This window comes from Oryx dammah, unplaced genomic scaffold (assembly GCF_014754425.2).
Source record: "Oryx dammah isolate SB20612 unplaced genomic scaffold, SCBI_Odam_1.1 HiC_scaffold_11, whole genome shotgun sequence".
In the NCBI taxonomy this organism is placed as follows: Eukaryota; Metazoa; Chordata; class Mammalia; order Artiodactyla; family Bovidae; genus Oryx; species Oryx dammah.
This window is the reverse complement of record NW_024070195.1, coordinates 12,717,026-12,742,001: the sequence shown is the minus strand read 5'-3', so window position 1 is coordinate 12,742,001 and position 24,976 is coordinate 12,717,026. Positions and strand designations below refer to the sequence as shown.

Sequence of the window (24,976 nt, the reverse complement as noted above, 5' to 3'; positions counted from 1 at the left end):
AAAAAGTGAATGTTTTAATAAAAGGTAGGTTACAAAGCAAGTCACTTAAACCCAAAATACTTTGTTATTAAATATCTCAATCAGTGTTGTTACAGAAGCTAAATTTGGGGCCTAGTGAATGAAAAAAAGAAGCTTAGTTAGCTTTTGATCAACTAAGGAGGATGATCTCAACTAAGCTTAAAATTAACTGTGCACTATTTGTTGTTATTGTTCAGTAGCTAAGTCATGTTCAACTCTCTGCGGCCACATGGACGACAGCCTCCCCGTCCTCCAGTATCTCCCAGGGTTTGCTTAAATTCATGTCCACTGAGTTGGTGATGCTATCTAACCATCTCATTATCTGCCACCCCCTTCTCCTTTCACTTTCAATCTTTCCCAGCATCAGGGGCTTTTCCAATGAGTTGGCTCTTCACATCAGGTGGCCAAAGTACTGGAGCTTCAGCTTCAGCGTCAGTCCTTCCAATGAATATTCAGGATTGATTTCCTTCAGGATTGACTGGTTTGAACTTCTGGCAGTCCAAGGGACTCTCAAGAGTCTTCTTCAGCACCACAGTGCGAAAGCAGTGCACTATTCTCTTCCACAAATAATACAATCCAACATGGGAAGAAAAAGACCCTCTTGCTTTCCAATTGTCTCCAGGAGCCTGCTTTACTCATCTGAAAAAAGGTAACTTTTATATTTGCATAAACCTCAGAATTTGTGAATTCATGCTTTAAAGTCATTAAAGACAATCATATTGGGAGGTGAAGTTAAGCCATAAACTATACACGCTGTTGTTCATCGCTTCAGATATATACGCAACACATGTAAAGTCAACTTGAGTTCAGTCCAGTTCAGTTCAGTCGCTCAGTGTCTGACTCTTTGCGACCCCATGAATCGCAGCACGCCAGGCCTCCCTGTTCATCACCATCTCCCGGAGTTCACTCAAACGTCCATCAAGTCGGTGATGCCATCCAGCCATCTCATCCTCTTTCATCCTCTTCTCCTCCTGCCCCCAATCCCTCTCAGCATCAGTCTTTTCCAGTGAATCAACTCTTCGCATGAGGTGGCCAAAGTACTGGAGCTTCAGCTTTAGCACCATTCCTTCCAAAGAACACCCAGGGCTGATCTCCTTTAGAATGGACTGGTTGGGTCTCCTTGCAGTCCAAGGGACTCTCAAAAGTCTTCTCCAACACCACAGTTCAAAAGCATCAATTCTTCGGCACTCAGCTTTCTTCACAGTCCAACTCTCACATCCATACATGACCACTGGAAAAACCACAGCCTTGACTAGACAGACCTTTGTTGGCAAAGTAATGTCTCTGCTTTTCAATATGCTATCTAGGTTGCAAAGAAATAGAGGAAAACAACAGAATGGGAAAGACCAGAGATCTCTTCAAGAAAATTAGAGATACCAAGGGAATATTTCATGCAAAGATGGACTTGATAAAGGACAGAAATGGTATGGACCTAACAGAAGCAGAAGATATTAAGAAGAAGTGGCAAAAATACACAGAAGAACTGTACAAAAAAGATCTTCACGACCAAGATAATCACGATGGTATGATCACTCACCTAGAGCCAGACATCCTGGAATGTAAAGTCAAGTGGGCCTTAGAAAGCATCACTATAAGCAAAGCTAGTGGAGGTGATGGGATTCCAGTTGAGCTATTTCAAATCCTGAAAGATGATGCTGTGAAAGTGCTGCACTCAATATGCCAGCAAGTTTGGAAAACTCAGCAGTGGCCACAGGACTGAAAAAGGCCAGTTTTCATTCCAATCCCAAAGAAAGGCAATGCCAAAGAATGCTCAAACTACCACACAATTGCGCTCATCTCTCACGCTAGTAAAGTAATGCTTAAAATTCTCCAAGCCAGGCTTTAGCAATACATGAACCGTGAACTTCCAGATGTTCAAGCTGGTTTTAGAAAAGGCAGAGGAACCAGAGAACAAATTGCCAACATCCGCTGGATCATGGAAAAAGCAAGAAAGTTCCAGAAAAACATCTATTTCTGCTTTACTGACTATGCCAAAGCCTTTGACTGTGTGGATCACAATCAACTGTGGAAAATTCTGAAAGAGATGGGAATACCAGACCAGCTGACCTGCCTCTTGAGAAACCTATATGCAGGTCAGGAAGCAATAGTTAGAACTGGACATGGAACAACAGACTGGTTCCAAATAGGAAAAGGAGTCTGTCAAGGCTGTATACTGTCACCCTGCTTATTTAACTTCTATGCAGAGTACATCATGAGAAACGCTGGGCTGGAAGAAGCATAAGCTGGAATCAAGATTGCCAGGAGAAATATCAACAACCTCAGATATGCAGATGACACCAAGTGAAGAGGAACTAAAAAGCCTCTTGAAAAAAGTGAAAGAAGAGAGTGAAAAAGTTGGCTTAAAGCCCAACATTCAGAAAATGAAGATCATGGCATCTGGTCCCATCACTTCATGGGAAATAGATGGGGAAACAGTGGAAACAGTGTCAGACTTTACTTTTGGGGGCTCCAAAATCACTGCAGATGGTGACTGCAGCCATGAAATTAAAAGACACTCCTTGGAAGAAAAGTTATGACCAACCTAGACAGCATATTGAAAATCAACTTAGAAGGTTAAAAAATTATTTTCCTGCCTAGATAGACTCTTGGTCCCATTTGCACTGTACAAACTTCAGTGTGGCTGCCAGCACACTGGACCCAGCAGCTCTGTCCGCTCCCCTTCTGCTGCAGCTGTTTGCAACTAACTTGAATTATCATCATTAAAAAGCTTCTCCCAATTTCTGAACCCAAAATACAGTACAGAGCATTGTTCATTCAACTACATTACAGAAAAATAGAGATTTGTTTTGAAAATAAAGATCTACCTAAAGCCCCAAGTCATTAAGTCAGAAACTAAATTGCAAGTTGATGGTAGTGAAATGCGAGCCCAGAACTGGAGAAACAGACTCATTAAGGCCTAACTTTTTGAACTGCCAATGTTAACCAAGGCAATCTTAAATTAGAAGCATTTTTCTTCCTTCCAAGGAAACTCTTTCATCTACACAATTAAGGGGTTAGACAAGAGAAATGATTCTTCCCTAGAAGAGTACATGAGATTACCTCAGAAATGGTTCCAAACACGCACACATCCATCCACACCTCAGACCTACTTAATCAGAAGGTGACATGTCTGTTTTGAAAACCTTGCACAAAAGGATTCTGATCTACATCTTTCGTCTGTAAATTCTAAATCTCTGAAGTTCTTTCCAGCTCTAGGTGCGACATCAATCAATGGAGCCAATGAGAAAGGAGTTCTACAGAGTTGAATCAATAAGGCTCTGCAAGCAATAATGATTTGTTGATTACACGGTGAGATTGTAATGAAAGAAGAGAGGCACCTGGCTTCCACTCGTGGTTCAGTTGTTGAAAAGGTTTTACTGTTATATTTTCATGTCACACATAGTCTTGGATAGAGAAAGGGCATAGGCTTTGGCCCAAGTTCAAATTTTTATTCCTTCTTTACTGGCCGGGTAACTCAACCTGTGGAGAAGGCGATGGCACCCCACTCCAGTACTCTTGCCTGGAAAATCCCATGGACAGAGGAACCCGGTAGGCTGCAGTCCATGGGGTCACTAGGAGTTGGATACGACTGAGCGACTTCACTTTTACTTTTCACTTTCATGCATTGGAGAAGGAAATGTCAACCCACTCCAGTGTTCTTGCCTGGAGAATCCCGGGGACGGGGGAGCCTGGTGGGCTTCTGTCTATGGGGTCACACAGAGTCGGACACGACTGAAGTGACTTAGCAACTAAACCTGCATTAGTTTCTGCTCTTACGCCTTTTTTGAGCCTCAGTTTTGTCACTGAACAGTGCCTCATACAGAGCTGTGTGTGTGTGAAAGTAGATCAGTCGTGTACAACTCTACGATCCCACGGACTATATAGCCTGCCAAGCTCCTCTGTCCATGGAATTCTCCAGGCCAGAATACTGGAGTGGGTAGCTGCTCCCTTCTCCAGGGGATCCTCCCAACCCAGGGACTGAACCCAGGTCTCCTGCATTGCAGGCGGATTCTTCAATCATCTGAGCCACCAGGGAAACCCACAGGGCATAGGTGCTGGGTAAATGTTACTTCCAAACAGATCATACTCCCTTCTGCTTCTGCCTCCTTGTTTATCAAGATAAGCCTTTTCCTTATCTCTATTAAGGCTTCTCTCATTATGACATTTTGACTTAAAGATAAGGTACTGGTGGTTTAGTCACTAAGTTCTGACTTGTGACCCTATTGTCTGTAGCCCTCAAGGCTCCTCTGTCCATGGGTTTTCCAGGCAAGAATATTGGAGTAGGTGGCCATTTTCTTCTCCAGGGAATCTTCCCAACCCAGGAATCGAACCCAGGGTTCCCGCATTGTGGGCAGATTCTTTACCAGCTGAGCCACAAGGGAGGTTATTATATAGCAACTCTGATCAGCCTTTCATTAGGCTTCTCAGATACAACAAATTTGACTTGTTTTCACTCTCATTTTCTTTCATCTCCATATTTTAAGGGAGATGGTAAAAAAAATCAACCAGCTGCATGTGAAGAAGGTATACATACTTGATAAATAAATTGATTTGTAACCATAATACCATATACAGGTTCCAATGTTAATAATGCATATCCCATTTGTTTTCATATATGGATTTCACTTTAGTAAATCATATAATGAGGCTTTTTATTTCCCATAACCTCCCTAATGTGTTCTCAGAACAGTTGTGGGTGGAATCATAGTTTAAAAAGCATGGATTAGGCTTTATATTTTTATTTTCCAATAACATGAAAAAATAATGAAAATGAACAGCAAAGGTGCAATTTTCTAAAATGAGCAAATTTTAATATAGGGTGCTATCTAAGCATAACAGAATAACTGAAGAGAATATTGCAGCATGGAGAATATTGCAGCCCAGAAATTCCTAACATATTACAAGATTTGCCCATTTACGCTTGGTTGACTTGGGGATGTTCCATTAGATTCCTGTATCACCTGACATATGGTGGCAGACATCTATTTTTTTAATTAAAAGAAATGAAAAAAAAAAATAAAAGAAATGATAAATTTTGCAAAATCCTTTAACACTGTGCGTACATGAAACCAGGGTAGACAGTTTTTTTCACTGGCAAGAGAGGGTGTGGTCCCAGAGTTTCCACTGAAGGCCGCTTCAGGAACGTAACATTTGTATTGTGTCTGGGCTGACTTCTGCCATATCCTAGCAATGAAGATGGAGCTCACGCAATGCCTGTCGCGTAAATCTGAGTCCCCAGTCTAGCCACAGATTCCGCAACTTCCCTCTTTCAAGTTATCATTTCAAATCCTGATTCTGACATGCATCAAGTGAAAAAAAAAAAAAAGATAATATTAAACAAGAAAAAAAAACATACATATCAATTTATTTACTACTCTGTTAGTAGTTTCGATTTTTACCCATGTTTCAAAAAGCTCTATGCTTTTGCATACTTTATGCATTTGAGTCATTTTGATAAATGTGTATTTTAGACTTCTGAACTATAGTAAGAGTAAACTCATAAATGAAAATGTTAACCTGAATTATTCCAGTAAGTCTGTCACTTTATATTCACTAAGCAATTGAGTTAAATAAGAGTAATTAGTTCCACCAAATTAACACTATTATGATTAGATAATTTGCTTGTGGTTATTCAACAAGCCAAGAATAATACCTAAGAATAAAGTATAAAACCTAGAACTAAATTTAGCAAGAAGAATACAGTACCGATTTTTTTTTAAGTTTTTTTAGTATTTATTTTTATTTTTGGCTGCACTGGGTCTTGGTTGCCACATGTGGGATCTAGTTCGCTGACCAGGGATCAAACACGGGCCCCCAGCACTGGGTGCTTGGAGTCTTGGTCACTAGATCCCACCAGGGGAGTCCCCAGTATCGATTTTTAATTGCAGTTTCAGTAGGACATTAAGGAGAAATTTCAAATGAAGGGTGGGATATATACCAGATTCACAGGTGGAAGGACTCAATGTTGTAAATATATAAATTCTCTCCACATTAATTTTTATATAATTCAATATAATTCCAATAAAAAGTAAAATGAAATGGGGAGGTGGGTAGATCACAAAATGAAGTGAAGGACTTCTAGTCAATAAGGCATGCTGAGCCGACTTGGAAAGTCCACTCCATCTCACCCCTTGTCACCCTATCCCATCCCCTTCTCTGCTAACACACAGAAGCTCTGGATAAATATAATGAATTATTTTAAGTGCATACTGGGCAGAAAGCAAGAAAAGGAAGTCTCCTAGAAACAGAAAAGAAACTCAAAACCCACAACATTGAATAGAAATCAAAGACCTATTAGGAATATGAGAATAGGATATTTACCTTTGAGTGTAGAATTTACCTACCAGGTGAGGCTTACATAAAGTCAGGAGGGTAGAAGGACAAGAAAAAATTCCATCCTCTCCCTGGATCAGGAAGATCCCCTGAAGCAGGGCATGGCCACCCAGTTCGGTATTCTTACCTGGAGAATCCCATGGACAGAGGAGCCGGACAGGCTACAGTCCATGGGGTCACAAAGAGTCAGGCTTGACTGAAAACGGCTTAGCATGCTCAGAAGGAAAGTAGTACAAAACAAGATTTCAAGAAGAACCACACAGAGATCTAGAATTGAAAATATCTTGAATGAAAAAGGAAAAAAGTAGACCATTTTAATAGAGCCACACTTAAGGGGAAAGGATTTACAGAGGTGTACACCAGGGAGGAGAATCTTAGGAGACATCTTGGAATTTCGCCTTCTACAGGGAAAAAGCAATATTTCACGATATGCCCCGGGGCCACATCACTTTCAGTACTTTTGCTCTTAACCACTGCGCTCAAGGAACTGTACGAGAACGGCGTGGCATTGTCTTCAGGATCTTAAGAGTACAGGACTTCCTCTACTGAAGACTGACTCATGCCCCATACCAAGTAACCACCTCTCTTCCTAATATATTAGTCCATCTAATATACCACCGCTGGATCCAAAATTCCATTTCTATGGTATAAACCACACTTGCTGTCAGTGTAAATACTCTGTGTGACTCAAATGTATTTAAGTTGTCTTTTCAACTTAGAAAGAGTCGGACACGACTGAGCGACTTCACTTTCACTTTTCAACTCTAGGAACACATTAATAAAAATATTTAGATTGTCCCCTTGTCACTCCTTGACCATAAAAGTCTTTGAATAACATTGCAAATGCTGCAAAGATTATATGGAAGCTAACAGTTTAAAATTCCCAAAAGCTGAAAAGAGGCATCCATTAGCATTCTTGGTTATTTTAGAGTTTATTGGCTTATGAACATCCTCTTTATTGTTTCACAGGAACACACACACTTTTAAAAAATTGATCAGTGGCAGAATACAAATGGTGAACAATTCATCTTAGCTGTTTATTGCTTCTATGATTCTCTAGAAACAGAAGGGGAAAAATGTCTCATGTTGCTTATTACACAAAAGCCCTATCTCAGATCATTTCCCCAGCTGTGGAACAGATTGCAAACCTCGTCTTATAATTACCAAATGTGTACCTTAATTGATTAATTAAAATTCTCATAGCATCATTTTAAGAAATGAAAACAGTTATTGTGACATTTCCGTGGATAAATTTGATTCCTATAATAACCGTATCTGCCTTTCCTTCCTATCGTTTTGGCAATTATGTATCATTGAAAAACTATAAATGGTTTTGTATGTGTGACTCCTAAAATGAACCAGCAAGACTCGTGGGATAGAAGCAGAAAATGGCTGTTTCCTCCACTGCCTCTTTAATTTTATTATGTGGGGTTTTTCTTTTGTCCTGGGATGAAATTCAAAGACAGTTGTCATGACTTCTAATCACTCAAATAATGAAGTCTTTTCAATTCACTCTAGATCCAAAAAAAATCACAATTCTGTAATGTTTCTAATCGAATATAGCACTTAAAACTCTTCCAACTTCATGTGAAGTGACAAGGCTCCCTCCTGCAACTAGGTATGGCCCACTGCACACTTCCCAAGTGTATTAGGAAAGGGACACAAAGACTCTTTCTCTCTCTGGCTAATTGAGGTTGCCCCACTTTCTGATACAAAAGTGGGTAAGGTAGGCAGAAAACGAGACAGAAAATTCTTCCTTGATTAATACAGACTAATTAGATCATTAGCTCTAATGCTGGTGATCTGTGAGCGTGAAAGTGAAAGTGAAAGTGAAGTCGCTCAGTCGTGTCCAACTCTTTGTGACCCCATGGACTGTAGCCCACCAGGCTCCTCCATCCATGGGATTCTACAGGCAAGAATACTGGACTGGGTTGCCATTTCCTTCTCCAGGGGATCTTCCAGACCCAGGGATCAAACCCAGGTCTCCTGCATTGCAGGCAGACGCTTTAACTCTGAGCCACCAGGGAAGCTCAGGATCTGTGAGCGTAGTGAGTGTTTAAAGCTTACTTTCTTTTTAATTGAAGTACAGCTGATTTCCAATATTGCTTTAGTTCCAGGTGTATAGCAAAGTGATTCAAATATACAAATATATATATATATATTCTTTTCCATTGTAAGCTATTACATGATATTGAATATAGTTCCCTATGATATACAGTAAATCCTTGTTATCTCCTTTTTATTTAGTAGTATGTATCTGTTAATCCTATACTGCTCATTTATCTCCCACCTCACTTTCCCTTTGATAACCATAAGTTTTTCTATGTCTACAGTCTGTTTCTGTTTTGTAAATAAGTTCATTTGTGCTATTTTTTTATATTCCATGTATAAGTGATATCACATGATATTTGACTTTCTCTCTGCCTGACTTACTTCACTCAGTCATCTCTAGGTCCTTCTATGTTGAGGCAAATGGCATTATTTCATTCTTTTTTATGGCTGGGTAATATTCCATTATATATTTCACAATTTCTTTATCCATTCATCTACTGATGGACACTTAAAAAGCTTACTTTTTCTGTTGAACCAGGAGTGGGATGCTGATGGAGATAATGGAAGTTAGAGCGACTGAAAACCTTGAATCTCATCACCGGGGATCCCTCACCTACAGATTTTTTTTTGCAGATGGTTACTTACAACCCCTTCCTCAGTTGAGGTCCAGCTGGGGTCCAGTCCAAGGGCCCTCTTCCACATGACCTGAGGACCCCAGCTAGCTCACACTTTTGGGTGATGACCTGCTTCTGTTCTTTAGGTAACCACCCTTGCCCTCTGTACCTGATCAAACTAAGGAGCGACGCAGTGACGACTCTTTCACTCCGTCATCAGAGGAGCTAGCTAGCCAGTCCCTCATCCTTCAGATTTCTCAGGCCTGAATCTCTATATTTCTCCTTCTGAAGGGATACACATTAAATACTCCAAATGATCTGCATAAAACCCTTTCTCTGGACGTGAGCTGAGGAGCAGGTACCTCACACCGTTCTGTTGGTGGCCAGGATAGGGGACTCAAATATACCACCAACTCTCTAAAAACCTTCTAATAATTATTTCCTTGGCCTCTCGAATCATGTTTTATCACCTGGAAGTGGCCAACAAACTAATCATGAACAATTTAAACTGGTTCTCCTGTACTTCCTTTCCCACATGGGCGCTGTGGTCTTACACCGGACTTTGGAATGTGGCCTCTCTTGTCTTGAGCCACAGCTAAAACTGAGAACTATCAACAGGTTCCATTTTAATATCCTATTCCACATGTACTCCTATTTCTCTCAAGTGCTCCATTTCTTTTTTTTTTTTTTTTCCCGAGTAGAAAACATGTATGCTGTTGGCTCACAGACACCTACAAGCAGGGTTTGAACTTTCAAGAGTTAAATAATTCTAGAAAGCGAGGTTTAAGCACCAACCATGAAGGATGAAATGACAATGACTGAAGCGGGGTGACAGGGTGAGGTGGGGACCTAGTTAGAAGCACACTGGAGAAAGAGTCAAAGATACAGTCAGAGTTCCCAATCTATGTAGCCGGACTGAACCCAGGAGCTTCTATTCTCCCAGCCTGGCTCCTCGTCCATGATACCAAGTGGCACAGTCATCTGGGAGCTCTCTTAGATTCTTCCCTTTCTCTTATCTGCCAAGTCCAATCAGTAATCAAGTTTTATTACTGCCACATATAAAGCATCCCTTCTTTCCTGACACTGTTTAATTTCTGTAAGAGTTAATAGGGACCTTTTTTTTTTAAGAGAGTGGAGTATGTGTATATGTTAACGAAAAAGAATCAGTTGAGAAGAGATTAAAAATATTTGAGAGAAAAGGCAATTGGTGAGGCCAGATCCCTAAAGAAGAAGAGATGGAAACTTGAAAGTACTGATAAATCTTGAACAAGAGAAGAAAAACTTTACTATTTAAGAAACTGACTTGCTCATAAAGGTAAATTTACTTAACTCCCTAATGTTGATATTTTCTTTTCTGAAATATGATGAGATGGTAGTGTTTTTAATCTCCTTACTAGAAAAAGATTTAAAATTGGCAGACATTCAGTCCCTAAAATTCTGGGGTAGGATTTTTGCTACTCCCCCAAGTCCAAATCCAGTGTCCCAATCTTGAGTATCTGCTTGGTGCCAGACCTCTCTCTCCTTCCGCCTAAGAGAGAAACATTTTTCTATTGGCTGTTTGCACTTTCCTATCTTCCCAATGCTTGTTCATCATTCCACTTCCTTTTGTCTGTATCTCACCATAGAAACTGCCCATGGCTGAGGTCACACTGACCCAATTGCCAAACCCAATGGTACCTTCTTTTCCTTGTGATGCTAATGAGAGTCCATCTTAAATTTCTCCATTCCCTTAGATTCTGATTTCACGCTCTCCTGATCTTTGTCCTCTGTTCTGACCACCTTTCCTCAGGCTCCTCTTGTTGACTGGCTTCCTATGTGCACTGAGTTTCACTGCTGAAGGTTCTTTTTGCTCCACTCTCTTGGTTTACCTCGCCCACACCTTCTACCATGACATATGTTCTGACAACTCCTCTATAATCACCTTGTGTGATCCATACCACTCTTGGGTGTGTGACTATCACCTTTTCCAGATGAAGGAAATGAGGCTAAGAAAACTAATTTGCAAAAGCTGCATGATTAGTATTAAGGAATACTAATAAGCCACAACCTTCTGAATCCAAAGGCCATGGTCCTCTGATTACAAAGGATAAAATAAGATATACAACTGAAAATAGACAGGTTTCAGGAACATATCAGACTGTTGACTGATTTTACATCTTGATCTTGGATAATACTAAGGAAATATAGGATTACCTCTTTTATAAGCCTACTTATAAACTGAAATATATTCATATACAAATATACAAATTCACATACGCTATTCCAAATACTCTTACCTTTTCCCGCTCACATGGTTTCCCAAGAAACATTTCAATAGTGATAAGTTGCTCAAGTATGCTAATGGAGAGTACTATTTTAAAAAGGAAAAAAGTCTGAACTCATTAAATACTACGGGAAAGAAGCATGAAGTGACAGGACCTTGCTGAAAGATTTAAAGCAAAATTTCCTGAGGTACTTCTGCACTTTCCAAGAGGGGGCAGAAATGAGAACAAGGGCTACATGAGTTTCTGGCAGCAACAGTCCCAATTTGCAGACCTAGAAACTGAGCTGTATGAACAAGACAGTTGCTGTATATACTAGGAAAAGCTGGCTTAAAACTCAACATTCAAAAACCTAAGATCATGGCATCTGGTCCTATCACTTCAAGGCCAATAGATGGGGTAACAGTGGAAACAGTGAGAGACTTTATTTTCTTGGGCTCCAAAATGACTGCAGATGGTGACTGCGGCCATGAAATTAAAAGACGCTTGCTCCCTGGAAGAAAAACTGTGACAAAGCTAGACAGGATATTAAAAAGTAGAGACATTACCATACCAACAAAGATCCGTCTAGTCAAAACTATGGTTTTTCCAGTAGTCACATATGGATGTGAGAGTTGGACCATAGAGAAAGCTGAGCGCCAAAGAATGGATGCTTTTGAACTGTGGTGTTGGAGAAGACTCTTAAGAGTCCCTTTGAGAGCAATGAGATCAAACCAGTCAATCAAAGCCCCTTAAAGGAAATCAGCCCTGAATATTCATTGGAAAGACTGATGCTGAAACTCCAATACTTTGGCCACCTGATGGGAAGGACTGACTCACTGGAAAAGACCCTGATGTTGGGAAAGATTGAAAGCAGGAAAAGAAGGGGATGACAGGACAAGATAGCTGGATGGCATCACTGACTGATGGACATGAGTCTGAGCAAGCTCCAGGAGTTGGTGAAGGACAGGGAAGCCTGGCATGCTGCAGTCCATGGGGTCACAAAGAGTTGGACATGACTGAGCAACTGAACTGAACTGAACACGTACTAGGCGTAGCAGTGGAGCCTCTGCTTACAAAACTCTGTGTACAAAGATATTTTTAAGAACCAGCTAAATGCAGAGAATAATGTCTGCCTTTGGGGACATGGAAGAAAAGGATGCATTCCACAGGTGCAAAGAGTCTCTCCTGGACTAGAAGCTTTTACCCTTAAAGATTAAACTTTGAGATAACTTGCCCCCTCTTTATGTATGGTTTACTGTTAATCAGACAGAATAAACAACAAACTCAAAAGAAGTTGATTAAAACAAACTTATGAGACTAACGTTAAAACTTGAGAGTCCCTTGGACTGCAAGGAAATCCAACCAGTCCATCCTAAAGGAGATCAGTCCTGGGTGTTCATTGGAGGGACTGATGTTGAAGCTGAAACTCCAATACTTTGGCCACCTGATGGGGAGAGCTGACCCATTTGAAAAGACCCTGATGCTGGGAAAGATTGAGGGCAGGAGAAGGGGACAATGGATGAAATGGTTGGATGGCATCACCGACACAATGGACATGGGTTTGGGTGGACTCCGGGAGTTGGTGATGGACAGGGAGGCCTGGCGTGCTGCAGTTCATAGAGTCGCAAAGAGTCGGACACGACTGAGCTACTGAACTGAACTGAACGTTAAAACTTACTGCTAAATAAGGTATCACCAACTCAATGGACATAAGTTTGAGCAAACTCTGGGAGATAGAGAAGGACAGGAAAGCCTGGCATGCTAATGGGGTCACAGAGATGGACATGACTTGGCGAATGAACAACAGCTATAATATAAAGGAGACTTAAAAGACAGTTTAATAAAGGAATACACATTTTAATTTGTAATTGCTCTAGCAGGACAACACTGGGAGACAGTATTTCTAAAAACTTTGAAGGAAATGAATGATTCAGTGTAACAGAATCACTTATAGGGAGCCATGGAGAATGTAGCAAATAGTCATACTATAGATGTAAATCACCAAATGTCATGAAATTATAAAGTATATTTTAAAAAGCATCCTGATTGTTAAGGATTAATGCTACTTTGGAACACATATTTTCAATGTAGTAATTGTCTTTAGTCATTAAATCTATCTAAGAATGTTGAGTTCCACACATTGAACACACACTGAAATATAAGGACCAGAGAAGACTTTATAAGGTCTTTGCAGAATTAGGAAATTTGCCAGATATCCCCAAATTAGCATGCTATCATCTACAGATTCAATCAACAGCTTGTACTCATAGAGATACTCATGTGGGGTGTTCAAAGGGGTATGTGAGTATGCCCAAGAGGCTTAACTTCTGAGTCACAGATCTATATAAAAGGAATGACAACGTCTATCCATTAGGGCTATAAAGATACTTTTTAATGTATGTAAAATACCTCAATAAATAAATGGTAGACAGTTGTAGCACTAGCAAGAGTATTCCCCTAGAATCTATATGGTTTCTTAAGATTGGATCCAATCCTTTCAGTGCCTATGTACTGGGATAAATTCTTTTGGAAATCTTCAGCCATAGGAACTTGGGAAGATAGATCTTTTAGGACAGAAGATCCTGAAAGGCAGAAACATCAAGAAGTGGAACTTCCAAAAACCAAGTCTTATTTAAGTAGGATTTTGAGGACTGGAAACTCCAGTGATTGTCTCCACTATTTCAGAATAAAATCTCTGGGAGGGGTCTGAAGGCCAATCATTTCTGAATGATTTGCTGACTTAGTAATTCATGTTCTTCACATACCTCACCACCTTACTTTTCTTTCTTTACCATCATCTTGCTTAGGATACGCCTTTTCTTCTGTCAATCAGTTGAAATAGACCACATCCAAAGTAATGAAAAACACAGGATGCTAGTTTACAATAATTCACTGGCTTTATAAACAACCTACACTGCCCTTAAGGTCACGCTTTGAGTTTCGTTGAAAATCAGAGATTTGCAACGTACTTTAATGCTATTCCTGTATCACTGAACTTGTAAAGAAATTCATTTCAAATGAGCAAAGTCCTCACTACTACAAGAACTGGAAAGAATATAAAATTGAATGCCTATGAAAAGAATATGAAACGTCAAGTCTATCCTCCAAGTTTGGGTTATGGCTACAACTGCATCAATATTCATCTGTAGGAAGACATTATTAGAATCTACATGGCTTCTAAAGTGTCTTCCAATTTTAATGCTGTATGACTTGATTATTTCTGTGTAGGTGAATCATAGAAATTAAATTAACATGGCATGATTAAATAAGGCAATTTGTGAGCGAGGCTGCCCTAAGCCTACTCTCTCTGTGGCTAAAGGTATTTCTTAGAATACTGAGCTAAAAATGTAACTGCATTCTGCAACCAATGCAAACGTTGTAATTGATGGGAGGGGGAAAAAATTCAACCCAGAGTGCCAACAATTCCTCTATGAGCTAGCGTGGCAGGGAGAGTGTGGGGTCAGTGAAGCATCAAGTTACAGACTAAATTAAAGGCCTGGAGAAGAGTGACAGGGTCTAATCATCCAGTGTCTGAGGTCGCCAGAATTGGATCTGCCACCCTTACTCGCTCACAAAGAATTGCTCGGCGAATGCTGAGCACATAGACTAAGGGCTCAAACATCTTTCATTAAAAAGGCCTTTAGTTCCAAACAGCTCTTTATGGAATTATTTCCTTGAAGTTTTTAGTTCTGTCATATTAAAATTGGCATGAAAAAGTAATCAAAACCTAATGCTTACAGTACTCTGCCACAAAGAAAAATACTGTGGGTTTTCATTCCTATTAAAAACATGTGTTACATATATATACATAATTATGTAAGTCCCAGACCCAGTGTACACACAAATACACAAAAACCATAGGAAAATAATAATAGCTTTCCCCAAGCCAACAGATTTTATAACACAATGTTTTACTCTGTCCATAACTCCCCTCATGAAGCCAATGCTTTGAGAATGTCAGTGGGTAATGAACATTTCTGCATATTTTGTGTCATAAGCTGCAAACACGAGATATGGAGGAAGGAATTAAGGTCACTGTTAAAACTCAAACACAGTATTTTCTGGACTTGGTTGGCTAAATTGTGTGTATCTGCACTATTTTTCCTAGGGGAAAGTTAATTTTAGAAAGGAGAAAAAGTTTGCCAGGAAAGCAATCCCATTGGCTCAATACCTAGACAGTGACTCTGAAAGTTCAAAATGCTTTACAGACAGTCGCCTACTTGTCCTTAATATCCTTGAAAGCAAGTATCAGATACTATTCCTGTTTCATAACAAGCATCTTATTTCATAAACTGTTGTATGATTTACCATTATACCTACTTCGTGGTGTTTGAAAACAATTAGTCCTTCACCTCAAATTTCCAAAAAACAAATGCAAATCTTTATTTTCCCTAGCAGTTACACTCAGAGTTTGTTAGGTACTTAGAATGGTTCAGGTATACATATACATGAAAAGCAGCAGGTGGACATCAATGACAGTTTGAGATGGAGAAACAGTACTTGTGCAAACTCAAACACAATACAATTTATACTCTTAACCAAGTCAGGCTAGAAGAGCTTGGTTCAAATACTGAGGAAGGTAAACAAGACCTGAATCAATTTATATGATAATTCCTCTTTTAGTTCCTAGAGATATAGTTCATTTGGGTCTTTAGCCTTAAAACAACCAACAAGTAAAAATGCCAGTGGTGACTGAAAGTCAGCCAGTGCAAGCGCAATTGAAGGAAGCTTTTCTGATTCCCAGGAGAATAGGCCTCAGCCCTCTCTAATTGCCACAGTACTTGTGAAGCAGTTCTTACATTTTAAAAGTTGATGTATAAAAGCTAACTCTTTAACAAGGGCTCTTAGAAGTGCAGTGTTTCTCTCCAACCTATATCTGAATTTCAGAAGAACTGTTTACACTCTCTTCCCAAAATTGCCGTCTTAAAACCAATGACACGCACCCAACTCATCAGTTTTGAAGGGAACCTGCTTTTACTCCGTTTAAACTCCCTGTGCACGCTACGATTTTCAGCTGATGTTTACCAACAGCTGGGTGCCCACTCTCCTCATAAGGACCTGATAGATATTTTCAGGTAATTATGAGAGACAGCTCATCGCAATCACCTGAAGTTCTTTTTTTTTTTTTTTTTTTCCAGTACACGGAAGACTGCTCGCACACGCACACACCTTGCCATCTCTTAATCAGGCTCTCAGCATCCGAGTAGGAGCTATTACTTCAAACTATGATAAAGTTCTAGCGCCGCAATCACCCAGAACACCCTGTAAACTTATCACAGTGTTTCATTTTCAGGAAAAACAAAAATAAAAACCAAGGCACCTCAATCCCTGTTTGGTGCAGATACGCAAGATAAGACCGCTACCTTGACCAGGGGTTAATATCCTCCCAAAGTTAGGATAGTAACAAAAGCGGGGGAGGGTACGTGTTGGAAGGAGAAGAGTTGTGATCTCAGCCTGGAAATGACTAGACTCCGGGGAAAATCGGTGCCCCGATGCTTACGACACACACCTGGGCAGGGTGGACGACACCCCCGCACCCCCGCCGCCCCTCTCTCCCGGGGCCGGGGGCGCGGGGTTTCGGAGCTGCCTGGGGGGAAAGGGGAGTAAAGAGAGGGGTGAGGGCGGAGAGGAGACGGGGGTCCGCGAGCGTCCGAGTCCCAGCGGGCCGACCGCCCGAGGCTCAGCCCCGCGCCTAGGGGGCCGGGGAGGGGGCGAGGGAGGGAGTAGGGGGTGACAGCCTGGGGAGGCCGAGGAGGCACCTGGCCCGGAGAGAGGGCAGCACCCCGCGCCCCTCCTTACCGTGCGCGTGAGGTCGGCGCCGGGACGGGGAGACCAGGAAGGGCAGGGCGCGGGCGCAGGCCCGCGGAGGTCCGCTGTCAGCTTCCCCAGGCAGCAGCTCCAGGTACCGGAGGCGCTCGGATCTCCAGGCTACCAGCCGCTGCGCGCGGCTAGAGGCCCCTCCCCCGGCCCTTGCCCCCGAGGCTGCCTCCCCAACCCTCCCGCCCGCCTCGGCGCGCTCCCCTTCTCCCCCTGCTGTTTATCCCGGAGAGCTGGGGGCCCTCTCCCGAGCCATGCCTCCCCCGCGCGTGCACGCACACACCTCCCCCAGGAACGAGCTCTCTTTAGGAAGCAGGCAGTGAACGCGATCCTTGAAATTCTGGAGCTGGGCGATTTCAGGGGAAAAAAAAAAAAAAAAAAAAACCTTTTAAAATCTTTGATCTACCCTCTGAGGTTCAAAGCAGGAATCACTTCCATTCATCCTCTGCCTCCGTCCTCATTTGTTCTAATCACAGCATCTCTCGACAGTTGATGTTGATTGTACTCTGAGAATCTTCTGCCAGTCAATCTAATTTTTCCAGAATAGCTCTTTCCATTTCATTGTTTTAAAAATGTAGACGTCCCCACTAGTTACACTTAGGTTGCCAGGACTTTCGGTTGGCCCCAAGAAGGATACGTTCAGCTGTGCCAATCGGGACAGACCTCTTGTCGATACCTACCACCTATCAGGGCCCCAAGTCAGGGCAAAGGCAATTAATTTCACTTGGCTTTGGGTACTGAGCATGCCCGGGGCCTCCGTTCTCAAGAGTGATGCAGTCCTGAAGTTCTGGGGAGGAGCAGCTGTATGTATTCAAAGAGAAATCTAGTGGCAAATGAACTAGCAAAAAGCAGAGCATACTGAGCAATACTATGAAAGATGAGAGTGATGGAAAGGGGTTGCGAAACATCGCTGTCTCACTAACAGGAAAGCTCTCCGAGTGACATATCCCTACTGGGAATGTAGAAGGTGAGTTGTCCAGGGGCCCAGTCGAGTGGGACTTCCTGCGAACTCATGGACTGCAGCAGCCAGGCCTCTCTGTCTCTCATCTCCCCAAGTTTGCCCAAGTTCATGTCCAGTGCATCAGTGATGCCATCCAGCCCTCTCATCTTCTCCGTGGTGAGTTGTTAAATGGCATTTATTTGTTCATTTACATATCTATATATATATGGAGGTTAGAGTGTAGCATTATTCATAGTGAGGTTGTAATTTAATAGTGATGGTGATTGGTGGTTTCAGTCAGTTCAGTCACCCAGTGGTGTCCGACTCTTTGTGACCCCATGAACCGCAGCATGCCAGGCCTCCCTGTCCATCACCAACTCCCGGAGTCCACCCACACCCATGTCTATCCAGTCGATGATGCCACCCAACCATCTCATCCTCTGTCGTCCCCTTCTCCTCCTGCCCTCAATCTTTCCCAGCATGAGGGTCTTTTCCAATGAGTCAGCTCTTTGCATCAGGTGGCCAAAATATTGCAGTTTCAGCCTCAACATCAGTCCTTCCAATGAATACCCAGGACTGATCTCCTTTAGGATGGACTGGTTGGATCTCCTTGCAGTCTAAGGAACTCTTAAGAGTCTTCTCCAACACCAGCGTTCAAAAGCATCTATTCTTCAGCGCTCAGCTTTCTTCACAGTCCAACTCTCGCATCCATACATGACCACTGGAAAAACCATAGCCTTGCCTAGACGGACCTTTGTTGGCAAAGTAATGTCTCTGCTTTTTAATATACTGTCTAGGTTGGTCATAACTTTCCTTCCAAGGAGTAAGCATCTTTTAGTTTCATTGCTGCAATCGCTATCCGCAGTGATTTTGGAGCCCAGAAAAATACAGTCAGCCACTGTTTCCACTGTTTCCCCATCTATCTGCCATGAAGTGATGGGACCGGATGCCATGATTTTAGTTTTCTGAATGTTGAGCTTTAAGCCAACTTTTTCACTCTCTTCTTTCACTTTGATCAAGAGGCTCTTTAGTTCTTCTTCACTTTCTGCCATAAGGGTGGTATCATCAGCATATCTTAGGTTGTTGATATTTCTCCTGGCAATCTTGATTCCAGCTTGTGCTTCTTCCAGCCCAGTGTTTCTCATGATGTACTCTGCATATAAGTTAAATAAGCAGGGTACTAATTTGTTAAAAGCCTAAAAAAAAAAAAAATAAGCAGGGTGACAATATACAGCCTTGACAGACTCCTTTTCCTATTTGGAACCAGTCTGTTGTTCCATGTCCAGTTCTAACTTTTGCTTCCTGACCTGCATAGAGGTTTTTCAAGAGGCAGGTCAGATGGTCTGGTATTCCCATCTCTTTCAGAATTTTCCACAGTTGATTGTGATCCAAGCATTTGCTTTGGCATAGTCAAGAAAGCAGAAATAGATGTTTTTCTGGAACTCTCTTGCTTTTTCCATGATCCAGCGGCTGTTGGCAATATGATCTCTGGTTCCTCTGCCTTTTCTAAAACCAGCTTGAACATCTGGAAGTTCACGGTTCACGTATTGCTGAAGCCTGGCTTGGAGAATTTTAAGCATTACTTTACTAGCATGTGAGATGAGTGCAATTGTGCAGTAGTTTGAGCATTCTTTGGCATTGCCTTTCTTTGGGATTGGAATGAAAACTGACTTTTTCCAGTCCTGTGGCCACTGCTGAGTTTTCCAAATTTGCTGGCATATTGAGTGTAGCACTTTCACAGCATCATCTTTCAGGATTTGAAATAGCTCAACTGGAATTCCATCACCTCCACTAGCTTTGTTCATTGTGATGCCTCCTAAGGCCCACTTGAATTCACTTTCCAGGATGTCTGGCTCTAGGTGAGTGATCACACCATTGTGATTATCTGGGTGGTTTAGTCCCTAAGTTATGTCTGATTCTTGTGCCCCCATGGTCTATAACCCGCCAGGCTCCTCTGTCCATGGGATTTTCCAGGCATGAATACTGGAGTGGGTTGTCATATCCTTCTCCAGGGGATCTTCCTGACCCAGGGATAGAAGCTGCATTTCCAGCAATGTAGAGTTCTTTATCGGTGAGCCACTAGGGAAGCCCATAATTTAAGGGTAGTAGGATTCATTTATAAGGACCCTGGTGGCTCAGATGGTAAAGAATCTGCCTGCAATGCAGGAGACCCAGGCTCGATCCCTGAGTTGGGAAGATCATTTGGGTTTTTCCATAAGATGTTGCAGAAAAACCCAAATAAACTTTTGGTCCAACCCAATAATTTGAGAAGCAACCAGTTCATAACAGAGCTGTGGAAAATGCAAATACCTACTAAATAGACTCTAAGTGAATCCTGTCTCTCCTAAATTTATCAGATAACTTTCTAATCTAAGGACTGAAGGAAAAAAAAAAAGGATACTTACTAGCATTGTCAGTTTTCTATTGTACAGGAGGCCAGTGTCAGAGAATAAACTCTTTAAACAGGTTGCTGCAAATTAAAGGACTCCCTTAGGTAACGGAGGAAGAGGGGGAGAGGAGGTTTATAGAAGAGGTAACAAAAAAGATATAACATTCTTATCTCAGCAAGCTGCATAGAGGGATAGCCTAGCAGACAGGCGTTTGAAAGTAGATGCTCTGGGACTTCCCTGGTGCCCCAGGGGCTAAGACCCCTGCTCCCAACGCGGGGGTGGGGGGGTGGGGGTGGGGTTGGAGGGTGGCGGGAGTGGCGGAGTTCGATCTCAGGTCAGGGAACTAGATTCCCACATGGCGCCACAAAGAGTTTGCTTGCTGCTACTAAGATCCGGTGCAGTCAAATAAATAAATAAATAAATAGACCATCCTCTGATGGAGGATGGCCCTCAGAGAGAGTGCTAGGTAGACAAGAAGCCCAGGGGAGGCAGAGGAGAAAGAGTTTGTGGGGGGTAAGGGGGATGGTGGTAAGCGTGAGGAGAAAACCAAAATAAGAAAAACTTGGTAATTCAGAGAATTTAAAGAAGCTCATTGATTTTGGCTGGAAGATTGTTTCCTAGGGGCAGGAGTGGGAGTGTTTAGGAGGAAGAATGTAGAGACAGCTAGAGAGGTAAGCAGATCATGCAGAATCTTCTTGAAAATTGCACTTTATTCCACAAACAATAGCGAGGCATTGGAAAGATAATGACAAGATTAGATTTTTACTTAAGAAAGACTACTTGCTGCAGGCAGGAAAAAATAAAAAGAGGACAAGAGATAGGAATGAGAGAAAACAGGGAGAAGAGCTTTAGAAAGGGCACCTGGTCAATGAATGTGTTGTTGTGCTAGTCACCCAATCCTGTCGGACTCTTTGTGACCCCGTGGCCTGCAGCTTGCCAGGCTCCTCTGTCCATGGGATTGTCCAGGCAAATATCTGAGTGTGGATCGTCATGCCTTTTGGAAATCCACCCCACAACAAGCTCATAGAGAGGGTTGGAGGGAGGAGAGCCAGTGATTGTCAACAACTGAGAAACAATAGAGCTAAATAGAAATGAGAGAGAGAAAACAGTATGTTTGGGTTTGGGGCTTTTTTTTTTTTTTTTTCTTTTTACAAAACACTTTATACATAACTCTAGCTTTATTTATACGTAACTCTACTAGGCTTCCCTGGTAGCTCAGAGGTTAAAGTATCTGCCTGCAATGTGGGAGACCCGGGTTTGATCCCTGGGTTGGGAAGATTCCCCTGGAGAAGGAAATGGCAACCCACTCCAGTATTCTTGCCTGGAGAATCCCATGGACAGAGGAGCCTGGTGGGCTACAGTCCATGGGGTCACAAAGAGTCAGACACGACTGAGCGACTTCACTTCACTTTCTAGCCCGAGAAACCTGGCCCGATGAGAGTTGGACATGACTGAGCACATCCTCAATTTTCCTTCATATTTTTTCTTTTCTATTTCTCCTCTCCTCTTAATTTTAACTACCTCTTCACTTCTCTTTTTCCTTTTTTCCTTTCTCCCTTTCCTTTTTGCTTCATTAATTGACTCACAGATATTTTTGTATCCAGTATCTATTTTGAATCTACATGGTACAATGTACTTTGATACTGGGGTAAGAGCTGAATCTACAAAGAAGTCCAAGGCAAGAGCCTTAGCCTTGAATTCATCGTCAGTGGATTGTATGACTCAGGAGTCTATGGTTGCAGGTAATAGAAATGCAGTCAACATAACTTCGGTAAGGGGGATGGGAGGAAATTGTTTAAGAGGTAACTGGGCTATCACCTGGAAGCCAAACATATAGATACAGACAGGCTTTCTCAACCATCTGAAATGGAAATTGAATACAATCAGGAATCTCTTTCCTTCCCTTCTTTTTTTTTTTTCTTCACCTCTGAGACCTGACCTTGACTGCCTGCACACACCTTGGATCTCCCAGAGGGGCAATTTCTAAAATCCCATGTGACCATGTCACAGGAAGTCTATGCTGGGCCTGTAACCCTTCTGCAAGGTTTTCCTGTCTCCCCCCTGAGCTTTGACAGATGCTGAAACTCCCCTAGGTGGGAAAAGTGAACTGTCTGCTGCCTATAAGCAGGGAGACAGACCCCAGACTGGCTGGAACCAGCTTGATGATGCTGACTCACAACTGCCACATCACCAAGCAATCAGAAGAATGCCCACGAACTGATCACATCTTCCCGTTTGAACCCATGATGATAAAACTCCTCTCTGCCCATTCTAGGTCAGGAAACAGTTTTGAGGGAGTTAGCCTGCTGTGGTCCTCTTTGCCTGGCAAAGTAATAAAGCTGTTCTTTTCTATTTCATAAATAAGTAAGTAAATAAATCTAATAAAAAGAGGAGAGGAAACTCCCTGGTGGTCCAGTGATTAGGACTCAGCGCTTTCACTGCCATGGCCCAGGTTCAATCCCTCGTCAGGAACTATGATCCCAAAAGCTTCGAAGCATGGCCAAAAATAAATAAATAAAAATAAAAAGAGGAGAGGTATGCTGGAGAATGGGTTTAGCTTTACTATGTTGAATTTCAGATATTAATGGGATATTACGTGAAGAAATCTAATATGTGATTATAAGAGTAAGATGCTCAAAGAGCAAGTAAATTATTAAATATGTTGATTTGTACTTTATTAATCTAGACATCATTGATACCATGGGTGTGGATGAGATTACCCAGGAAAATCATGTGTAAGGAACCAACCAAGGGGCCTGTGGGGATCCCTGAAGAACACCAACTTTCAAGAGGATAACAGATGCAAAATAGCCAGCAAAGAAAGCCAGGTCATGCACGTAAAGAGAAAAAGCTTTTGAAAGAAACGATGCTAAACAGTACCAAATGCTGCATAGAAACAAAGTAAAAATATAGGAGTAGGGCTTCCCTGGTGACTCATTGGTTAAAAAAAAAAAACAATAAACTGCCTGCCAATGCAGGAGACAGGGCTTTGATCCCTGGGTCAGGAAACATCCCTGGAGAAGGAAATGGAAACCCAATCCAGTACTCTTGCCTGGGAAATCCTATGGACAGAGGAGCCTGGTAGGCTATAATCCCTGGGGTCATAAAAGAGTTGGACACAACTTAGTGACTAAACAACAATAAAAAGTATGTGTGTGTGTTAGTCGCTCAGTCCTGTCTGACTCTGCAACCCCATAGACTGTAGCCCACCAGGCTCCTCTATGCATGGGATTCTCCAGGCCAAGAATACTGGAGTGGGTTGCCATTTCCTTCTCCAATAAAAATTATAATAAAAGGTATAGGAGTTTCTAAAGAAGTCTTTCAGTCGTCTATTCTGAGATCATTATTGGTCTTTATGAGAGCAGTTTAACTGCAGTGCTAGGATAACAAAATACTACACATTGCATTAGGTTAGGATTTCTTAATCTCAGCACCATTTTTTTTTGTTTGTTTGTATTTTGACTGCACCAGGTCTTAGTTGCAGAATGTGAGATTTTTTTCCTTTTTTGAGTTACAGCATGTAGGATCTGGCTTCCCTGGTGGCTCAGACGGTAAAGCATCTGCCTCCAATGTGGGAGACCCGGGTTCGATCCCTGGGTGGGGAAGATCCCCTGGAGAAGGAAATGGCAACCCACTCCAGTACTCTTGCCTGGAAAATTCCATGGGCAGAGGAGCCTTGTAGGCTACAGTCCATGGGGTCGCAAGGAGTTGGACACGACTGAGCTACTTCACTTCTTCTTCACTTCACTTATGTAGGATCTATTTCCCTGACCAGGGATTGAACCTGGACCCCCTGCACTGGAAGCCCCAGAATGTTAGCCACTGGACCACTGGGGAAGTCCTCTCAGCACTACTGATGTTTCGAACCAAATAATTCTTTGTTGTGTGGCCTGTCTTGTGCATTAAAAGATGTTTAAACAGCATCGAAGCCTCTACCCACTAGATGCCAGTAGCATCCCCCCACTACATGTGACCAAAAAATGTCTCCATATTGCCAAATGTCCCCCTCAGGGTATAATACCCTGTCCCTCACTTAGGAATCACTGCATTAGATTGAGATGGGAAGGGGAAAGAGACAAAACAAGTTTATTTTTTCCAAAAAAATATTAGGAGGTAACATCTTAAAAAAAAAAAAAACTTTTTCTTTTCCTAATACGCTAACATCTGTTTATTCTAAATTTCATTTTTTAAACCCAAGCTGCCTATGGGTTTAAACCACTCAAACCTTCTCTAATTCCTTTAAATGAGTAATTTGAAAAAGGAAATGTTTTATTTATAAAAGTTTGAATTTATTTATAAATTCAAAATAGAATTTTCAGGGAGGGGAGGGGGGAAGGAAGGGCCTGTAGCTTGCAGGATTTTAGTTCCCTGACCTGGGATTGAACCTAGTCCCTCAGCACTGAGAGGATGGAGCCTAACCACTGGACAGCCAGGGAGTACTAGATAGAAATATTTTAGAGTTACACATTTATTTTCTAAGAGGACACTCCATTTTGACAATCTTGTGACAATACTGAGGATTTCTAGCAAACTTGCAGTGGAAAACATTTTTCTGCCTCTGATATTATG

General features: G+C 41.9%; 1 protein-coding gene across 1 annotated transcript in view; it reads right to left on the bottom strand.

The window, feature by feature from the left end:
- Positions 1-17,150, bottom strand: part of RNF144B (ring finger protein 144B) — a 150,104-nt gene extending 132,954 nt beyond the window's left edge. The window contains exon 1 of the mRNA XM_040249345.1: positions 17,060-17,150. The gene's annotated coding sequence lies outside the window, so the exon portion shown is untranslated. The remainder of the gene's footprint in view (positions 1-17,059) is intronic.
- Positions 17,151-24,976: the final 7,826 nt, after the last annotated feature.